General features: G+C 33.7%; 1 long non-coding RNA gene and 1 pseudogene across 1 annotated transcript; both read right to left on the bottom strand.

The window, feature by feature from the left end:
- Positions 1-348: 348 nt before the first annotated feature.
- LOC118203017 (uncharacterized) lies at positions 349-18,298 on the bottom strand. The gene is made up of 2 exons (XR_004760499.2): positions 16,055-18,298; positions 349-1,438 (listed from the first exon to the last, which is right to left on the bottom strand). It is a non-coding gene; the product is annotated as an uncharacterized LOC118203017 (long non-coding RNA).
- Positions 18,299-18,877: 579 nt separating this feature from the next.
- Positions 18,878-20,095, bottom strand: LOC146995429 (protein FRA10AC1 homolog pseudogene; annotated as a pseudogene).
- Positions 20,096-21,021: the final 926 nt, after the last annotated feature.

A 21,021-nucleotide genomic window follows, 5' to 3' on the forward strand; every position in this document is an offset into this window, starting at 1 on the left:
GCATTGATAAATTTGTATCATGACCTGAGATCACACGCAGCTCTTAGGGTGTGTAAAAAATATACACAATTGTAAATTATAAACAATAAATAGTACTTTTAAGATTTTTATTAATTAATTAATATTTCTATGATGTTATAACTTAAAACATTCAGTATTTAACAGTTCATTGCCTATTGAAAACATTAATATTATTATTATTATTATTTTTTTTTTTTAAATATGTTGTTTTCCTTTTGTTGTACTGTTTAAACATTTTGTCAAGAAATATCAGATCAGTACCAAGATGCATTTTTTTCAATTTCTATTCTTTTATGAATTGTCTTTCTATAAATTAAATACAAATAGATTTTTATTATTTCTTTAATGCAAAGGAAAATTACAGGTTTCTAATATTAAAAAGAGGAACAGGAAAACCTTAATAGCTATTAATCTTGAAATCTGCAGGTAAGGAAGGTAGTGAGAAAGCCGATATTTTTTTTTTTTTTTAACCTAGTTTATTCATTATCAGAAGTTCAAGGTCTGTAGCCTGTTCCTCCAATAAATGTTTTCGGGATGTCCTTCAATGAGTACAGCCATCTTGACCACCACAAAAGCCTCCCTGCAGGTAGTCTGTCTCTTTTTGCAGTCTTTGACGCTGTATTTTGCTCCATCCTTTGAGATTGCCTTTTTTTTTTTTACCTTTCCCCGTGGGTTTTTCAACCCAAATACCTTTGGCAATTTTCAGTTCTCGCAATGTTTCTTTTTTTTGTGTGTGTGTGTGTGTGTGCTCCGGACATTATCTTTTTTATTTTATCAAGATAGGCAGACATGCTTTTAATAGCTTCCTTCCATTCTTCAGATGTTGATTGAGTAATTTGAGTAGAGATTATTTCTACCTCACTCAATGAATGATTAATTTCTGCTCTTTTGATTGATTTCCTTTAGGTTTCCTTGTTTTGAGAAGAAAGGTTTACCCAGCGCCGACGCAAGATTATCCAGCACCCGCCTGCAAAATAACTGAAGTCACGCCCTCCCCTTTTTAAATTTTTGTATTGGAGTATGTTTTGAAGAAAACATTTGTTGATTTTTTTAACAGTTTATTGAGAATAATTTATTTTACTGCATTTCATATTTACAAATTTTTCTATAAATTCTTTTGCATCTATCTCTTGACAGATTTTATTTTCAGTGGCTATAAGAGCTAGATTTATGAATCTTTCCTGCAATAACTTCATCCAATGTAGCTGATGTTCTTTGGCTAGATGATGTCTGTTCTTTTGTAATCGATTCTGATTGAATGTGAACATCATTTACGTCCGAAGTACTCTTCATCTTCTTTATGAAATGAGGTATTGCATCTGCCTGCTTCTGAAGGGCAGCATCTTTTTCAGCTTTGCATTTACGATTCTACGCATGGGATATTTCTTTTTTGTTTCCATATTATCAAAATTTCATTCTGAAATTTAAATTTAAAAGTTCTATTCTAAATATTAAATATCTTGTCGTCTTTTTAAAATAAACCATGACATCTGCTAAATATAGAATAAAGATGAAAAATTAAAAAAAAAAATGAAGTTAATGAAAAACTAAGAAAAAATAACCTTTTTCATGCAGCTGGTGAAGAATTGTCATCTTTCTAACAAACAATAAGGAAAGTTTGACCGTGTGATGAGTCAAACTTAAATGCTTGCCAAGGGCTTCGTGTACAATGACCCTGAAACCTCTCTCTCCCCAAACACCAGCTAAGTCTACTTCAATCCATTTGTACACTTACCACAACAGGACTGAAAACAAAGCAAACAGGTACCAGTTCACGGCGAACGTTAACTGCATAATAATGCCCCTGTAAATATCCCCCTCAGCACATTCAACAGCTTTAGAAGTTGTCAATCTTTCCTTTTGATGTCGCACTGTACTATTACATTACCTTTTGTAATTGAACTATTGTGAAATTCTAATGTTGATTTTGTTTATTACTAGCCTCAATCTTGTAAATGCTTTCAATGTTTTATTGTATTGTTATTTTTTTTAATATATCACCTGTCAACAAAAGCCAGATTTGTAAAAGGCATCACAGGCAAAACCGCTGTTGTTTGGACATGTAATTCATAGACAATATCTAAAAATGAACCGTCCACAATCAAACTTCTCTTCTCCAAAATTCTCATAAAGATGGAATCAACAGATGTCCCGGAAGGGCGGCAACAAATGGTTCGATTTCCCCGATGGAGGAGTACAAAGTCTTAGCAACAGACAGAATTGTGTACACCTTGTGTGGTATTTTGAAGTTCAATTTTCTATGTAAATACTATTCATACATTTTGAAGAAATAACCATTAAAAATGCCCCTAAAATTAAATTCAACATCTGAAATGCTTCTAGTTGAGTGGATTCAGAGGATTGTCGTCCTTTGGATTTTCTCCAAAGGACGAGAAGGAAAGGAGACAATGCGTATCAAGCACGTAATCAGAAAATTTCAGAGGAGGAAAGTGCAAAATATTTTGCTAATATACAAAAAATATATGTTTACATCTGGAATGAATTCTACTGTGTGTTGTAAAACCAAGCTTAAATGACCAATGTAGACAATTCTCTTCTTAGCTTGAGGGAATTAATCAAATTTTGAAATTTCAACCATTAACGAGAAAGACAAGGTCTTCAGGGAATCCGTTGCAGCATTCCACAGCAGAGTACAGGGCGAAGCTCCAGAAGACAACTTAATATTAAAAATCTAATAAAGATTCTCAACGTTTTATGAAAATAAATGAATATAAAACTTCAGTTCTTTACCTCGGGCCCCCTGCCTATGTGCCTAATGGGTTAGCTCCTTAAACGGCATTTTATATCTCTTTTGCCTTTCTGTACAAACACGTCGGGGAGTTTAGCCATTAAATAAATTGTATAAACATTGAGATTTTGTACTTAAACTATAAACCCCTGCAACCCACTTCTCCATGAAAGAGGAAAATAAATCCTCTATACAACTTGGAATATTCTATTATATTGGAATTTTCGTCCATGCAAATCTTGCCCCTCCTCTCCAACTCCCGTGAAGAAAATAAAAAGTTGTCATCTGTGTTCATTCTTACATATGGGAAAATGACAAATGTACCCCCCATAGAAAGAGCTAGTCAGTTCCCCTCCTCACCCTCAGAAAAATTTTCTAGGAGAGAAAAAAGCCACATTTCACTGTGCACATTTTAAACAAAAATATAATAAAATTGATTAAATAAGGATAAATAGGAATTGTTTTATGTAAAATAAAAAAATAAGTACGTACTTCATCAAATGGGTTTTTCTTATCTAATAGAAATACGGTTATTGTACATCAAACATTTTCTTCGCCAACCACTCAATAATTATGAAGAAGAAATGTGTAGATGATATGTAACACATGGCTTTCTAGACACATGGAAATGACCATTATATGGTACTAGGGGCTCAGAAGGGTTGTTTTGAATAGTGCACAATGTCTGCATGTGTAGACGGTGTACGGTATTATCTAGATTAAACTTGCTCACAGCTTGAATTTCCACGGCTTATTGAACTCCAACTTCTTTGTATAACACTGTACCTAACGACTGATAGATGGGTGGCAAGGTATTTGTGTGGGCTGGAGAAGAAAGGTGAGAGGTGCAAACACCTATGGTCTCTATCCTGTGAAGCAGTCAAATTTTTCTTCCACAGTAAGTACACATTCTTTTGCATTAAAACAAGAAAAAAGACCTCTGTGTCGTTGGCTGGTCGGTGCCCCTCTCTCGGTTGGTGCCTGCCTGCAAAGAATACCTTGCAGCCCCCTTCCGTGGGACCTGGGTCTACCCCAGAGATTTTGCGTGCAACAGCAGAAATTTTAGTTGTCATTGAGGTAGAAATGACCTTTACTCAAGTTAGTGAATAAATTGAGTAATTTATGTTGTCATTTTTAGCCTTATATTAAACTAGAAAAGAAAATGCAGAATAAAAAATATCCACCCATTATTGCGTGTTGCTGGGTAAGACAAAATTCTCTAGCATTCTGGAGAAGTTGAATTCTCTAGAAGTTGCCAAGCATTCTGGAGGCTTCGTTAAGACTCTATAACCGCAATGTCATTCAACCCAGATACGAGTCACACCAGGGTTGCAGGAGGGGGTTCGTGGCTCCTTATTATTCGAAGCTATCTTGTCGGATAATACAAGACATCTGACTATCCACGACCTGCCGACGTGCGTGATAGAAACTCAAGCCCCAAGCAACGAGAGCATACAAAACCCATAAGTCCTCCAGTGCAATATTAAAATCTGAATTCTTTTTCTTTTTCTAAGTTCTACCATAAGTTAATCTGTAAGTAATGTTTAAAATTACTCTGTATTTTAAGTATTATATTATCATGAAATTTTTTGAAGTTATAAATGCCAAATGTAACCAGAGGATAACTAGAGATTTAATGAATAGTTTGAATTAATATTGTAGTACTAATTTTGTCTTGCTTGTCACTAAGATACTTAATATGTTCTTCGGATATTGTAGTATGAACGCTGAAATTACATATTTCATATTTTTCAACTAAAATTCTTGTTTTCTGGCAGAAGGTAAATCTTCACAGTGGTTACAAATTATACACTATTCTAGATGAAGACAACATTTACACTGTTTACTGTACGTTAGTTTAGAATGTGAATTCTTTAGATATAACCAAGTTGAAATTTCGCAACAAATGTAAAACTAAAAATGAAATTGGTTGATTCTCTTTTTCCCTCTTGCAAAATATTTTTAAAGTTTAAAATGTGTGTGTATCATGTTCTTAATTCTTTCCCATCCATTATTTAGTCAAAAAAGTTTAAAATGCGTATGTCTCCTGCTTGTAATTCTTTCCCATCCGTTATTTAGTCATCAGTAATTGTTTGTCCTAATATTCTAGGATTCATCACTTAGGTAGGTTTTTCTTATTTGCTTTTAGTTATCCTCATATTTTTTTCTTCTTACTTTCATGGATTCCTTAATATATTTAAATTTTTTTGTTGATTACCAAAGTCTTCAGTCATTACTGTCTCATTTTGGAATTCTAATGTTACATAACAGCAGCAATCAGAAATAGCTTCCTCCCCCCAAGTAGTTTTATAAATAGCACTTATTTTTTAGCAACACTGCAAAAGTTAGAAGTGCAGTTTTTTGAAAGCGGAATTATATAATATATCACTTTTTACATGACTGTAGTGTGTAATATTCAATTAACTTTGAGCTGGTTAACATTTATTAATTGTATAACTCTGTACATTTTATTTTATGAAGTTATGGATATAATATAAAAACATTTTAATTATGTCAAAACTTGAACTGTTTAAAATCATTTTTTAAAGGCACTTCTCATCTGAATCAGATTTATTAGTTAATAAAAGAGCATCAACTTTTGTGCCATTATGTCAGAGAAGAAATGACTGCCAAAACATGGAATGAAAAGCAACATCCTTCTAAATTATGCAAAAAATTATGTAGTACTTTTAATTCTAATAATATTACTGTTTTCAGTATGTTTCCACAATTTAGTTTCTTATCATAATAGACTATTGGAACATTTCTGAGCTATATCTAATTAGTAATCTGTAAGGTTTACCAGAAAATTCTGTCCGGTTGGGAAGCGAAACAAAAATAATACACTTTTCATACCTTTAATAATGATTATTGTACAGTATAGTTTCCATAACTGCTTATGACATTTTGCTAGCATGAAGGTAATTTGAAAATAGTATCATTTTTTTAAAATATCTTGTCCTTAGAGGTAAAGAACTCAAATAGTGCTTTGCTGACACCTGCTTCAGTTTTGAATTTTTTCTTTTAAAAATGTTTTGCCAGAAATGAAACAGGTGACAATCAGAGGATACGAAGTCTGGGGAGTGTGGTGAGTATGGCAGAATTTCTCGGTCTAGCTCTGGGATTTTCTGACAAGTGGCCAAAGCAGCATATGATCTGGCATTATCATGATGCAGTACGATGTGCTTCCTATTGAACATTGCCAGCCTCTTTTCTTTGACTGTTTTGAATAAACTATCGTTTTACTCACAGTAGCTTTCCAAATTGAGCTTTTTGTTAGGTTTCAAAACCTCATAATATATTCATTCTTGGATACCCCAGCATATGCACAGGATTCTCTTACTCAGGCTGAAGCTCGGTTTAGAGGTGGTGTGGGCAGGTTCTCGAGACTTCACGGCATGCTTTTTTTTATAACACTGTTTTCGTTTAAGTAATCTGCTTTTCATCACGATTATCATCTAATCCAAGAAAGCTCGTTTTTGTTATGAACAAGCAGAGATGTGCATGTCATTACTCCATCATACAAATTTTTCTGACATAGGCGATTTGTTGACAAATATCACAGTCAGCATATCGCAGTCAGCTCTCCTAACCACTATGTTGGAAAATATGACTTGTAGTAAACCTTTTACTGCATCATCTCTCCTCCTTGAAATGTTTATTAGGTTTAGTTCTTATTTCAATGTAATATAGTAGTTACTTCTTCTTTTTCTTACTGCCACTGTTTGCGTTGAGAACGGACTGTTTCAACCTAATTAAGATGCAAAAACAAAACATGATGTTACGTCATCTGGAAAGCCGAATCGTGCCGATAGCTGATTGGTTGCGGTGAGGTGACGTCATGCCTACTTCTGGTATAAGTATCTTGCATCGCTCTGGCTCAGCCCTTCTAGTTCCTGCTTTCCTGGCACTTAGGTGTGCGGTTTCCAGCCCCTTTTGAAGGATGCGTGCAGTCTGCTGAATAAGTTCCTTGGTTCCTGTCCACAAGATGACTGTTTCTGAATAAGTTCCCTGGTTCCTGTCTACAAGATGACTGTTCCTGAATAAGTTCCTTGGTTCCAGAAGCTACAATGTGAGTGACTGCCGTGGGCGGCATCCATGTTCTTCATGAAGGTGGCATTTAAAAAAAGTTAGCGGCGATTCCTCGTGTTCAACTAATGTAAGCGGAGTTAGGCCAGATTTAAGTGCTTTCAAGAACTTAACTTAAATTTCAGGTGCTTTCTTGACCATTGATCATGGACTTATTAAATGTGTAGCCAATTTCATTTGAGACTGCATAATTACTGTTTAGGACATTTTGTTTGTATTGAATGCCAGTATTTTTGGAGACCAGGTAAAAATATTATTTGATGAATGATTGTTATATTTTTTATAAAACTCTGATATTGTTTAAATTTACTTTTTGTGTTTTTATTCTTTTTTATATTGTTAATAAATTGGTTAAGTTTGAAACCTCTAGTCTTCAATGTCTGCACAACATGTTATCTCAGGGAGCTTTTATTGCTAGTATTGCTAAAATGTTTAATTTTATAAACTTTAAACTTTGCTTTAGCATCACACTATACAGTCTGGGTGGCACGTTATAAGTTATAAATACATATATTTTTTCTTGGAGGGAACTACAAAAAACTCCCATACAGACTGCTCATTTGCGGGCATATGAGCTGGAGGTGATCTAGCTGTTTTCAGTAATTTTACCATGGGCCACTGATGGATCTTAACAATGCTTTAATAGTGGTAAAAATTTGAAGCTAATGCATATCAATGTATAATTGGTCAGCAGTTCCTTATCATTGGTATTATAGCACTTAGCTTAGCAACGTTTCCTATTCTGAAAAGAGTTGAATTTTAAATTTCTTATTCGAGTAAAAATAGTAAGCTCTACTTTTAAGTGCTAACAAAGAGCTGAAATAACGAAATCAGAACTTGAATTTATGACGTATTCACATGTCTTAAAGTTTAGACATATACTTTTATTCAGATAATTTGCTTCCATTTTCTTATAAAATTAATTGATGCTTTTAATTATATATGAAAATTTCATCTTCTTGTCCCTAATTCATGTGATGTGAGACACAGTATCTTAGCTAGAGGGGGCCGGTCCGCCACGGGTGACACAAATTGGAGGCACCATTTTCTAGTAAAATAATATTTGATGGAGGTTAGTCCTGTGAATCATTTAGGCAAATAAAGAACAATACAATTCTAAATTACCATATGGAATTAATTTTTAGAAAAATACATTTTTTTTTGCTGATCATATATCCAAAGAAATCACCACGAGAAAAGAAATGATATTCAACGCAATATTTTACGTATATTTTCAGAGGTGGTCATCCTATGTTATCACACAAAGAGTTTAACTAAGATACGATTAAGCTATATTTTTATTTTACCGCTATTACTAATTTTAATGTGGTAAAAATTTTATAATGTCCGATGCTGAATAAGCAAATCACAATTCCTAAATAAGACAGGAATACAAATATTAGCAAAGCAACTCAGAGACCAAAAAAAGGGTAGCTTTGATTATTAATAATTGCTATTCTAGAGTTTATAATGCTATCGAAAAGCAAATCAGCATTTTTAAATATTGCATATGAGATTTGCTGAATCTACAGTAGGCAATGAACGAACAAAAAGTATTAATTGATTAACAGCATTTAATATTGCACAAGTGAATGGTACTATTTTCTAAGACAATCGCTGAATGTATTTTCTTTGAAAAAAGCCTAGAGGCCCCCTACGAAGTTTTTTTTTTTTTTTTTTTTTTTTTTGTCATTGTCCGTATTCCAGATGGTGTTTATAGCTTAAGGCGTCATCTTATTTAAATCCTAATGCGGTGCTGCTATGGTTACGTGGGTCATTAGCTTCAATTTGCTTTGACAAAAAATTCCATTTCGACGCCCGTGAGAATCCTTCCAAAGATTCTCATAGGAATTCTGCCATCAGCCGTAATGCTGATGTCAGAAATTCAGTGCAACGGTCAGCATTATTCAATGACAAAAGGCTGCATTCATTTTTCTCAAAACTTCCTCTTAACTCGTGAGACATCCATCTGTAAAATTTATAGGCCTGGCCTAGTTTCCGAATATGGTCCGAAATGGTTTGTTCAGCTGAGTTAACAAAATAGAATCTTACTCTATCATGGTCTTGACAATATTGTCATTGATCAAGGATGGATGCTCAGAGGGTAGCTTATCATTAAGTTTGAAATAACCTGCTTTAATTTTTTTTTTCTGCATGTTTTATCTGAAACTGCACCTTCACTGAAAACTTTCACTTAATTTCGACATCCTTCTGTGACCTTTCTTTCTTGTTGGAGTTTGTACAAAATGCATTGTCGTAAATTGCCTTTATCGGTAGACATAATAATTAAGATGACATGAGACATCTTTGTTTCAGTTAATTTAGATGAGCACATATGTATAAATGTAAAGAAAGACAACCATACATGCGTCAAATGAATACCTGTATGCGTGTTGAAACAACGTTGTCAAATAAAACATTCTGATAGACTTTAAATTTCCTTGAAAGTATGTACCAAAACTGATTGCGAAACAGTCTACTTGTTTTATTAAGTTCTGTGGTGTTTAAAATTACAGCATACTCATTTTATCTCTCGCATAGCTTTCAAATTAGAATTACAAAAATGTCCATTATATCTCAGTAAATTTCTTTTATGTGAGATAGACTGTTAAAAAAAAGAAAGGATAATAAAATAAAAGTATGTGATTTTTGTACGGCCTATTAAATTATACACATTTTTTGCTGCATTTCATTTAAACTTATTTCATTTGAAGTTTTGAGCATTGGGCTATGAAAAGAGAGATATTTCTCATCCAAACAATTCAGTTCTAATTTCGCAGAAAAGCACAAATACATAAAAACTCAAAGCATCTTCATTAAAAATTGTAAAATACAGAAATATCTAAAACACAGTAAAAAAAAACAGATAAAAGAAATATTTTTTACAATTACAATTAAAGTTTCTATGAAAAAACAAGCAATCCACCCAATAGGCAGGAAGAGCAAATCTTCGATGCACAAAACTGAAAGTTAACTTTTGGTCCCACTCTGCAAAAAGACACTGAAGTTTGTGCACCAAATGACTTCATTCATTATTCTACTAAGACTTACAAATGTAAACAGTACCCAATTGGGATAGTGGGTAGCGATTCTGACCGTCGTACCAAAGGGCCCAAGTTCGAATCCTGGAGAAGGCATGGATGTTTGTAAATGTATGGTATCTGTGCGGCATAGAGGCACTCTAAATATGTGACAAGTCGAAAGTCTTCTCGAGAGGTTTATGGTAGAGGAAGAGGGGTTAGAGACCCTCGGACCCCTTCCCCCAGGATGCTCTTCATCAAAATTGGGAACAGAACTGAGCAAAGTTGTATTTTCCCCTATATGGTGCTCAATATATGTTGTCTATATATATCTCAGAATATCTATAGAAGTAATCTATATATATCTCAATATCTGTATGTTGCAACGATAGGCACAATCTTGCACTCCTTGCCACGATGAATTTTGTGGGCATGTTCTGATATCATCAAAGAAGCAAGATAAGTTACAGCAAATGTAAACAAATGGCAGCCTCGTTAGCCTTAGCACCACATTAACTTTTAAATTGTTAATAATTCTATAACTATTGCATGCAGATTAACTAAAGAAATAAATATCTTAACCATGATCCGATTGCAAAGAAAGAAAGAGGTGCACAACTATATGTTATAGTAGTCCTATATATAAATTTCAATGTTCTATGGCTACTCCTCTTTGAGTTATGTGAGATAAGTATGTATGTATAGAAAAAAATTTCTTCTGAATCCATTTTGGAAAAAAAAAAAGAGTCCTTTATTCTGGTCGTGCGTACAGCATCACACAAAACTTTCATTCAAACTGATTCAAGATTGGTCAAAATAGATATTTTCGATGAAATATGATACTGGAAATTTTTTGCAATTACAATACTTCCTTTACTTCGAACAAAGTAAAAACTAATTTATACCAATCTTGGAAGACTTTTTTAAAAATTATTTTCTCACAGTGCTTCAAAGACTAAATTAGGTTATGATAATGTGAAAAGGTTTTCTTACAAACAGAATGCATACTTAAATTAATACCAAGAATAAAAATAAATATCAAAGCGTAGGAAAAAAATATAAAAAACTTCTCTGGAGAGAGAGAATGTCAAAGATTTTTTACCAAAGCCCATTTAATGTTGGGAAAACCATTTCAGTAGATCAGTTGTAAAGTATTTCTCCCACTTTCCTAGTGTGCCTTCATGGTGTAGTGGTCAGCACACTGAGCCAGTATTTCTGAAGTCCGTAATTCGATTCCCGGCGAAGGCATTTGCATATTTTTTCAATCTCTCTTGCTTCCAAAAAAATCCTAATGTTCCTACAATGGCACCCAAACTAAAAGGGTGTTGGATGAGGATTCTCCACACCCAGGATTTGGCGGTTGGGTCCCTCCAAAACCCCAGTCGTCCTTTAAAAAGAGGAGTATATAAGGTATTTCGCCCGCTTTCCTAGCATGTCTTCATGTTGTAGTGGTATTCCAGAGGTCTGTGGTTCAATTCCTGGGGAAGGCGGTTGTTAATTTTTCATCTCTCTGGCTTTTCCAATTAACTTAATGCCTCTACACACTAAATGCTGCTAATGCAGTGTCCAAAATCTATATTTATACCATTTGAACATTAATATTGGAGATAAATTGAATGAACATTTTATAGTGAAACTGCTTGAGTAAGTATGAATACATGTAGGCATTTTGTTGTTTTTAGTTTCATCACAGTTTTCCAGAGAGCAAGTATTAGTATAATTGTATAGTAACAGCATTGAAGTGACAAAAGTCATGGGATAGCAATATGCAAATATACAGATGGCAGTAGTATCGCGTAGAAAATGTATAAATGCGAAGTGCTTTGGCAGGGCTTTCATTTGTGGTTATTCATGTGAAGAAGCTTTGACATGATTATGGCCGCTTGACGAAAATTAACAGACTTTGAACGCGGAATGGTAGTTGGAGCTAGACGCATGGGTCATTCCATTTCAGATATCGTTAGGGAATTCAACATTCTGAGATCCACAGTATCAAGAATGTGCCGAGAGTATCTAATTTCAGGCATAACATCCCACCATGGACAGCACAGTGGCCGACCACCTGCACTTAACGACCGAGACCAGCGACGTCTGCGTTGAGTTGTCAATGTTCACAGACAAGCAACACTGCGTCAAATAACCGCAGAAATCAATGTGGTATGTGTCCGATAGGACAGTGCGGTGAAATTTGTCTTCCTTGGGCTATGCCAGCAGAAGACGACTCGAGTGCCTTTACTGACAGCACGACATCGCCTGCAGCAACTTTCGTGGGCTCGTGAGCATATCAGTTGGTCCCTAAATGAATGGAAAACCGTGGCTTGGTCAGATGAGTCACAATTTCAGTTGGTAAGAGCTGATGGTAGGGTTCGAGTGTGGCACAGACCCCACGAAGCCATGCACCCAAGTTGTCAATAAGGCACTGTTCAAGCTGATGGTGGTTCCATAATGGTCTGGGCTGTTTTTACATGGCATGGACTCGGTCCTCTGGTGCAACTGAACCGATCATTGACTGGAAATAGATACCTTCAGCTACTTGGAGATCACTTACAGCCATTCATGGACTTCACGTACTCAAACAACTATGGGATTTTTATGGATGACAATGTGCCATGTCACCGGGCTACAATTGTTCGCGATTGGTTAGAAGAACATTCTGGAAGGCACTGTTCAAGCTGATGGTGGTTCCATAATGGTCTGGGCTGTTTTTACATGGCATGGACTCGGTCCTCTGGTGCAACTGAACCGATCGTTGACTGGAAATAGATACCTTCAGCTACTTGGAGATCACTTACAGCCATTCATGGACTTCACGTACTCAAACAACTATGGGACTTTTATGGATGACAATGTGCCATGTCACCGGGCCACAATTGTTCGCGATTGGTTAGAAGAACATTCTGGATAATTCCAGCGAATGATCTGGCCACCCAGATCGCCCGATATGAATCCCATTGAACATTTATGGGACATCATCGAGAGGTCAGTTTGTGCTCAAAACCCTGCACCATCAACACTTTCACAATTATGGATGTCTATAGAGGCAGCATGGCTCAATATTCCTGCAGGGGACTTCCAACAACTAGTTGAGTCCATGCCACGTCGAGTTGCTGCACTTCGCCGGGCAAAAGGAGGACCGACGAAATATTAGGAGGTATCCCATGACTTTTGTCACTTTAGTGTACATAAATTCTAAAGTGTTATTGGAAAATTGAGCACATGTGAGACAAAAAGAAGATGGAGGTCAGAATTAAATATTCTATGACAGTCGTATGCAAGAAAAAAAAAAAAAAAATTTAGAGGAAGGAACTATGAGTGATCTGAAGAAAATATGATGCAGCAATGCGAAATACCCAAAAAATTATATGTAAGAGCAATATTACAGACTTTTAGCTTGTATACCACAAAGCCATAAATATGCAATTAAAATTACAGGGAAAATGTCCAACAATCCAGCATAATCAAGATTTAATACCAGATTATTGAACTAAACGTGCATAATGCTTCAAAATAGTTTTACCTATTAGTAAATAAGTTTAAAGGCAAATAATTTTGGTTGAATTTGTTTCCTTACCACTTTCTATTTCTTTTTCTACCAGTGGATTCAATGTGCTTTGAATTATGATCTTAGCAATTAATTTTTCCATCGTAACGGTAATAGCATTCGTAAACAACATTCTTCCATAATTGATTAATTTTCATCATTTTCAATCCATTAAATAATTTCTTTTTCTTTTTTTTTTTTTTTTCCTTCTTCTGAAAGTTTGATTAATGTCAAAGGAAGACTCAGCCTTCTTCAATAGAATTTTGCTTTATAGCATTTGGCAAAAAAATATTTTACCAGCCTTATTTGTAATGTTGGATTGTTTACATTTTACAAGTGCTAGCATGCATGAGAACTGCATGTTCTGCGTGAACTGAATTTGGAAGCCCTTGATGTTGCAATCAAGAGTTAATAGATTTTATACAAATTAATTCCATATTTGCATCTAAAGCTTACAACAATTACTTGATCCATAGGTTGGATTAATATTATCTAAGCTTGTAATGAATTGTCACGTCTCTCTTTTGTTTCCTTATCAACACTTCTATCAAGTTTTAAAAACATTCCAAGTAAATAAATAAAGCATATGATATACAAATGTTAAAAATTTAAAGAAAAAAAAAAACTGAAAAATGGCAAAAAGATGTAAAACAATAACTAAACCTTTTAGATATTATCAAATGATATCCTGGTACAGTATGTTATTTCAGGAATGTTAGTGAAAGGTATGCTGAACTACTGGATTAACTCCTTCACACATCCAATCTGCCCGACATTGAAACAACCAGAACCCCCTGAAAGCGGCCGAGATTGTAATCTTCTTTTCTTCCCTCCCCCTAAGGTATGCACTAGCAGGTGCACTTTCTCCAAATGCACTGTATCAGTTTACTGCAGACAGCTTGTCCTAAGAGGTTTTTTTAATCTTTTGTTTGATCGTGACATTTCATTGTTGATTCTTTTGTGGTACAGTGTGCTTTTAAGCTTCAAACAGCAATAAAAGAGCAGTTTACAAATTTAAGGATTATATTTATTTTTAAACAATTTATTCCTTCCTATAAAAATAACGGAAATAAACAAAATCTCAGTAGTGATCGTAACAAAGCAGGAAAGTCTTGTCGAGCTGACCTTTAGAATAGTTTTATAAAGAACGGGGTCAAAGGCTAATGGAATCTTTGTTAGAAAGTACGGTACTTTTCCGTTTTGCCGGCGCAAATGATAAAGTCGCCAATAATGGTACAACTGATGTCAAACGGAATATCTTCGCTGGTAACCTTTTACGCCTCCTTTTTAAAACACAAATACCCATTTCGTACCAGATTGATTGCTCTTTTCAATACTGGCATACAATTACAGAGAATATTTACAAAGATAATTAAATTTTATGACCTAAGACAATTCGCGGTAATTAAGTCAATTGGATGCAATCACATCGCTCAACCGAAGGCGAAAATATAGAAAAAAACAAAATCAAGAGTTAAATTCATTCATTCTAATGAGAATGCACTAGCGAAGTAAAGCACTACGGTTTTATTTAATTTCTGAGTAAGCTATTAGTACGAATTGAAATAATTCTTGCATTTAAACTTTTATTCCAAATTAAGATTTAACTTGAAATTAATGTAAATAATTACTGAGAGAATTAGATTTTTGTAGCGTAGTTTACGCGAGATGAGATCAATTTAAATGATGAAACCATATTAAAATTTTTATGCCTTCAAAATCAAAAATTGTTAGAACTAACATTTGTTAACATTTTTTCTGTTTATACTGTATGTTGTCGCCAACAAAGTCTGCTTGGCGAGATTTGCGCCGGCGAAACGGAAAAAGTACCGAAAGTACAAAGGATGCATTGGAAATCCCTATTTTCTGCATTAATGGATGGGGAGGGGAGGAAATTGCTGGGAAACTGGAAAAGTATTTCGGGCGGTTCTGGTATTTTGAGGATACCGCTTAGCGAAGGGTCTGGTTTTCAAAGAGTTAAAGGCAATTGGACCTTTACTATACTTGAACTTCCCATCACTTTGAAATCATATTTGTTTCTCAAATCTGTTCTGTAGAAGATGTTCTGCTACTGTGCATGGCTGAGGTTTTGAACACCATTTATTATTTTTACTATGAAACATAATAAAACGTCAAAACTTATTAATAATTCTGCTATTAATGTTACAAAAAGTTGGTGAAACCTTGTATATGTATGCCAGTGAAGCATGTAAATAAATATATGTAAAGATCAAGATTACTTGTTAGTTAATAGATAAAGATCCTTAGTATAATTTACCCCATAAGATAATACAACTCTTAAATTATGATCTAATAAATATTAGGTTCCAATAATCTTACCTATATAAGTTGTTAGTTGAATTAAATTTGCATGCAAAGAAAGGAGTAAAACAAAACCCAAACTAATCAACTGCACTTAAAAAAACACAGCCAAATATTTAAGTCATCGCATTACCAGAATAACTACTTCTAATATATAATGCAACTGCAAAAACTTGCTCCAAAATTAATAATACTTATTGCTATAGATGTTTAAAAACGAGACAGATAATAGCTATTTTGTTACAAATGAAAAATTATAACTCGATGATTACTATTATTATCACTTAAATAACTATAAATATTTTTACTTACTGAGTACAGGAAACAGAACAATTGAAATGTTTACATTGATGTGGATCTGATAAGAATATTTTGTTTTGCTGATAAAATGCAAAGCTTATTCATTTAAAATAAACTTAAAAGTTTTTGAACGCTATTATAATATTGTTCACAAGGAAGCACTTCCGCAGAGAACCCGGTAAATGTAAACATCCTACGGATCATCGTATTCGCTTGTTTGAAGGTTGCAACCATTCGTCTTGCGTTCATTTTGTTGAATTATCACTGTCGTTGTTCGCATTTGGAGATTTATATTCTTCTTCTCTTATTTATTATTATTTTTTTCTGATTTTCCACGTTATTTTTCTGAATTTTTTAACAACGAATGGATAGAAATATTTTCGTTATAATTAAAGAAGTTTTCGTCGATAGATGCCGGTTCACGGCTCCAATTTTTATGGCGTAAAATTTTAACAAGATACTGTATTGTTAATGCTTTTCTAACAATAACCTTTCCGAGGATGGCAGGTGTGACATAAATAGCTGATTAAATTGAAATAAAATATATTGATTATCTAAGATGACAGAGTAGTTTGATGCATCCCCATGATCATCAAAATTGGCAAAACACAGTTGGTGTAAGGAATACAGTTCAAATTAGTCTTGAAAAATAATAAAATGTATAAAGTTTTAGTTTTGTCAACAATACTACTGAAAAAAAAATTAGATTACTGTTGAAGGTTATTTGTATTGTGAAATATATTATGAAAAATACAGCTTTATTTTCGTATATCACGTTTAACCGGTTAGTTTTACATCTACATGCTTATTATCTGTGAATTTTTACTACCATATGCTTAATTTTTTGTTTTGTCTGCTAACTTGAATTTACATCCACTAAAAATCGCGTTTACGGCTCGGCTCATCCCTTGGCGAGTAAAAATTGCAACGGCGCGAACGGGTTCTTTCCCGAAGCGCCAACGGGTTCTCTGCGGATGAAAACCCGCTCACAATTATGTAATTGAGATAGGATCAAATGGGATATTATGATTATTTACAGAAGTATATGTTTATTAGTTACAAAATTGCACAGATTCTCTACAATTTCAATTTTCATATCACTTTTTCAGTTATCAGTAGAACTGATTGTTTGATTTTTAAAGATCTAAGCAACGATTTTAATTCTTAAACACTTTATATCATATTTTGTCAGTGTAATTTGATATATACAGGCCAAACTAAAAGAGAGTTAAAATTCTACATCAAAGAAAACAAATTACATATTAAAACAGGTGAAATAAAGAAATCTTTGGCAGCTGGTCACTCAATTTTCACTTCTGTTCCGCAAAAATTATTCACTAAGATTCAGTTGGCGAACTGGATTTGACTAAACTTTCATACCCATAAAAATTACCATCTTTAGTTAATGGCAATAATACCAATTCAGTTCTTGCCAAACTTTGAAAATTCTAACATCTTAACTTTTTTTACATCATTATTATTGTTATTAGTGACTAATAAAGTGATTCATTTTCTCTATTGATTTCATTATAAATATGATTCTTGCTCCTTCCAGCTTTATGTCTGATCACCTTAGAAATCGATAAAAATGTTATTCAAAATCTACATCCCCCCCGTCTACTTCTGAATTCTATATTGCTGTCCAAATACATGTAATTATTTTCTAATGACATGCTTTTATTTATTATTAACGAAAAACATAAATGTTTAAGAATATATCTGATTGTTTTTAAAGGTAATTAGGCAGTTTTCGGATAACCGGCTCTTGGCGACCTCGCTACGGCGGCCGGTGGTGGCGATTTCCGCCAAACCCGGTTACCGACCCCGACAACTTTCTGCTGACGTTTAGGTTACTGTAGAATCCGGAGTATCGGGAGGGATTTAGGGAAAACTTCTGTGTGCTCATATTGAAGGTCACGTGACCATTTTTCTTCGCTTCTGCTGCGTGGTTAGAAGTTGAGAAGTTTGTCTCCTACTTGATCGGAGCGTAGGTAAATAAATAATAGTGCTAAATGCGAATTAAAACCGATAATTATAAATAAATAATAATGGTAAATGCGAATTAAAACCGATAATTATAAATAAATAGTTGGTGTTGGTGTATTTAATTATGGCAAAGCACACTAGGGCTATCTGCCTAAGGAGAGGGATGCCTTTCGTGGAGGACTTTCTAAGGGAAACTGGCTCGTATACACGTTACACATGGGGAAAACCACGAAAACACCCATGCAGCCAGCCCGTTCGCGGGATTCGAACCTCGGACCGAACTACCAGTGTTCAGCGACTTTACCGCTCGGCCGATGGTGGGCCTATAAATAAATAATAATGTTAAATGCGAATTAAAACCGATAATTATAAATAAATAATAATGTAATTAATTATTATTTTTATATGTTTTTTTACCTTTTGCTTTTCATTTCTTACATATATACGGATAATTAAATATAATAAGAAGATTAATTATTATTTTTATGTTTTTCCCTTTTGCTTTTCATTTTTTACATATATTGTTCGTAATTGGAGTTTCAATAAAAAAAATTATAAATTATTATGATATATTCACAAATTTCAGTACAAAAGTCAACTATGATGATATCTCATTTTATCATCACTCATTTGGGGAGGGAACTTGAATTTATTATAAACTTTAGCCTATTTGTAAAACTAAACATAGTTTGTACATATTCATGTTATACGCACTTTCCATTCCAGAAAGTTATATATTTATTCAAATACTGTTAATATTATCTTAAATAAGTAATAGTGTCTTAAAGTTTTAATTGCATGAAGAAATAAGCACAGAAAAATGGATTTTCTATAATACACATCAAACTCATTAGGAAGACTGAAAAAAAAAAAAAATACAGTTGGTACACGACTTTCTTGAAAATTATACTTACGGAACTCATACATAGTATATATATATATATATATTTAAAAAAAAATCATAGTAATAACTCTTCCAAAAATTCTTCAAATGCATCTTCTTTTGACTGATCAATTTCTTCCGTAACTGGTTGCTTCCATACATCACTTTCTTTGACTTCAGTTTCATCAGTATTTTGTTTCACTACATTTTCAGTTACTATTGAAGAATCAATGCTATCCATTGTTTCTTCTTTTCTGGTCTCTTCTGGTTTTGCATGACGTTTCTTTTTTAATACTGCTTTACCTTTGTATCCATAATTTAGTTTATATGAACACTTTTCACACAAACGAAGCGTGACTAGAGCACTTTTACTCTCACCGTGTTCAACATATCCAAAACGAATTTCCCAACTGTTCAAATTATCGTTTTCATTACAGTGAATACTACCACAAAAGAACTGTCCTTTTCCAATAACTAGTTCATTTTCTGTCCTCCATCTCAAACCTATTCTTTGCTTTCTATAATAGCTGAGATCACATAAGCAGTATTCTCTGAATAACCGATCATAATACTTTTTGTGCCAACTTTTCTCCCCAAGTATGGGTTTCATCATCATCTTCCCATAAAAAGCGATGATTTTCTTTAATAATATCGTGATCTGTTTTATAATGACTCGTATCTCTCTTTAATTTTGAAGTTGTCCCACGGTAGCACAATACATAATCGTTTATTAATTTTTTATGCCTTGAATATGCATCTAAAGCAAGGAATGCTTTCTGCTGTATTCTGCCTTGTTCTCTACTACATTCATCATGGAACGCTTGTCTGTTTGGCTTAAAAAGTTTAGTTTCTGGAGCCTTGATAGCTAAGTCATACCTTGCTTTCCGTTTCTCGCCTACTTCAGCATCATATTCAAAGTCTGATTCATAATCTTCATTATAGGGAATCTGTTGAGAACTACTGCCTGCCTCAGCCATATTATATGTTGTTTTAAAAATCTCACCGTAAGCACTGACAAATAGTTGTCTCTCAAAAATGGCTGTGTCTACCGTTTTCTCCCTCGTCTGATACTAGCGTCTACATCTCAAAACGGCAGCCTATGAGAGAGGCGATTCTATTATTTTCATCGGGGAGTAGGGAAGTTAGAATGGTTTTCTGAGGAACGCCAACGGAAGTGCACGATGTTTGCTTACCTTAGGAGGTCGCCGCTTTTTCGGATGGCCCAAACGGCCCAAACTGTCCTTTTACTATCGATAGGCAGCTTTTTGCCACCGATAATGAAATGGCCGTTGTTTATCGATTACGAAGGTTTTAATGTTTGGATTCGTGTATAAACTTTGTCAGAAGGAAAATTAATATCGCGAAACCTTGCAATTTAAAGGAATACTTTGCAGACACGAAGTAAAAACTGTTAAAAAAATTTGCTTATTATTATCGAAAATCATAACCATTCGATGATAAGAGTATGTTACGAAGTATGTTATATATCATACGAGTTATGAAAGTAAATGTAAAGATAATGTATGTATGTATGTGAAGTAAATAAAATCCTCTAGAACGCAAACACTTTATTTGGTTATCTAGTTGAAAGTTTGGCCATTTTGTTCTTAAGTATTTATGAACATAAATTTTTATTAATTTTATTGCCTAAGATCTGGTTGATGTTTCCAGATCTGGTCCAAGTTAAAAAAAGAAAAAAATGTTTATAGACGTTCATATTCATTAATTTTGTTCCATAACGTGTAATAGAACTCTGTTTGATTTTTATTTGGTTTCATTGACAGCTATTGCATGCTTTTTTTTTTAATAGCTGATGCTTTACAAAACCTTCCATACTATATTAAACATTAAACAGGGTATACTATGATAGATTTGAAAATTTTTATTGTTTCTTCACAAACTCAACAATTGCCTCAATGACTACTGTATTTTTCATCCTGTCTTATTGTATAAATGCAGTCTGTTGATTTGAAATATAATAATTTAACAGTCAGTGTGTAAAGAAAATCCATTCTTTAGTTTTATAACGAGCAATGTTTTTCAAAATAATCTTATAATTAAAACAGGTTTTCTGAAGTGTATTTATTTCTTTAGTGATGTATAAGTCAAT

Source organism: Stegodyphus dumicola, chromosome 9, assembly GCF_044657685.1.
Source record: "Stegodyphus dumicola isolate Sdum_Otavi_A_Nest chromosome 9, ASM4465768v1".
Classification (NCBI taxonomy): Eukaryota; Metazoa; Arthropoda; class Arachnida; order Araneae; family Eresidae; genus Stegodyphus; species Stegodyphus dumicola.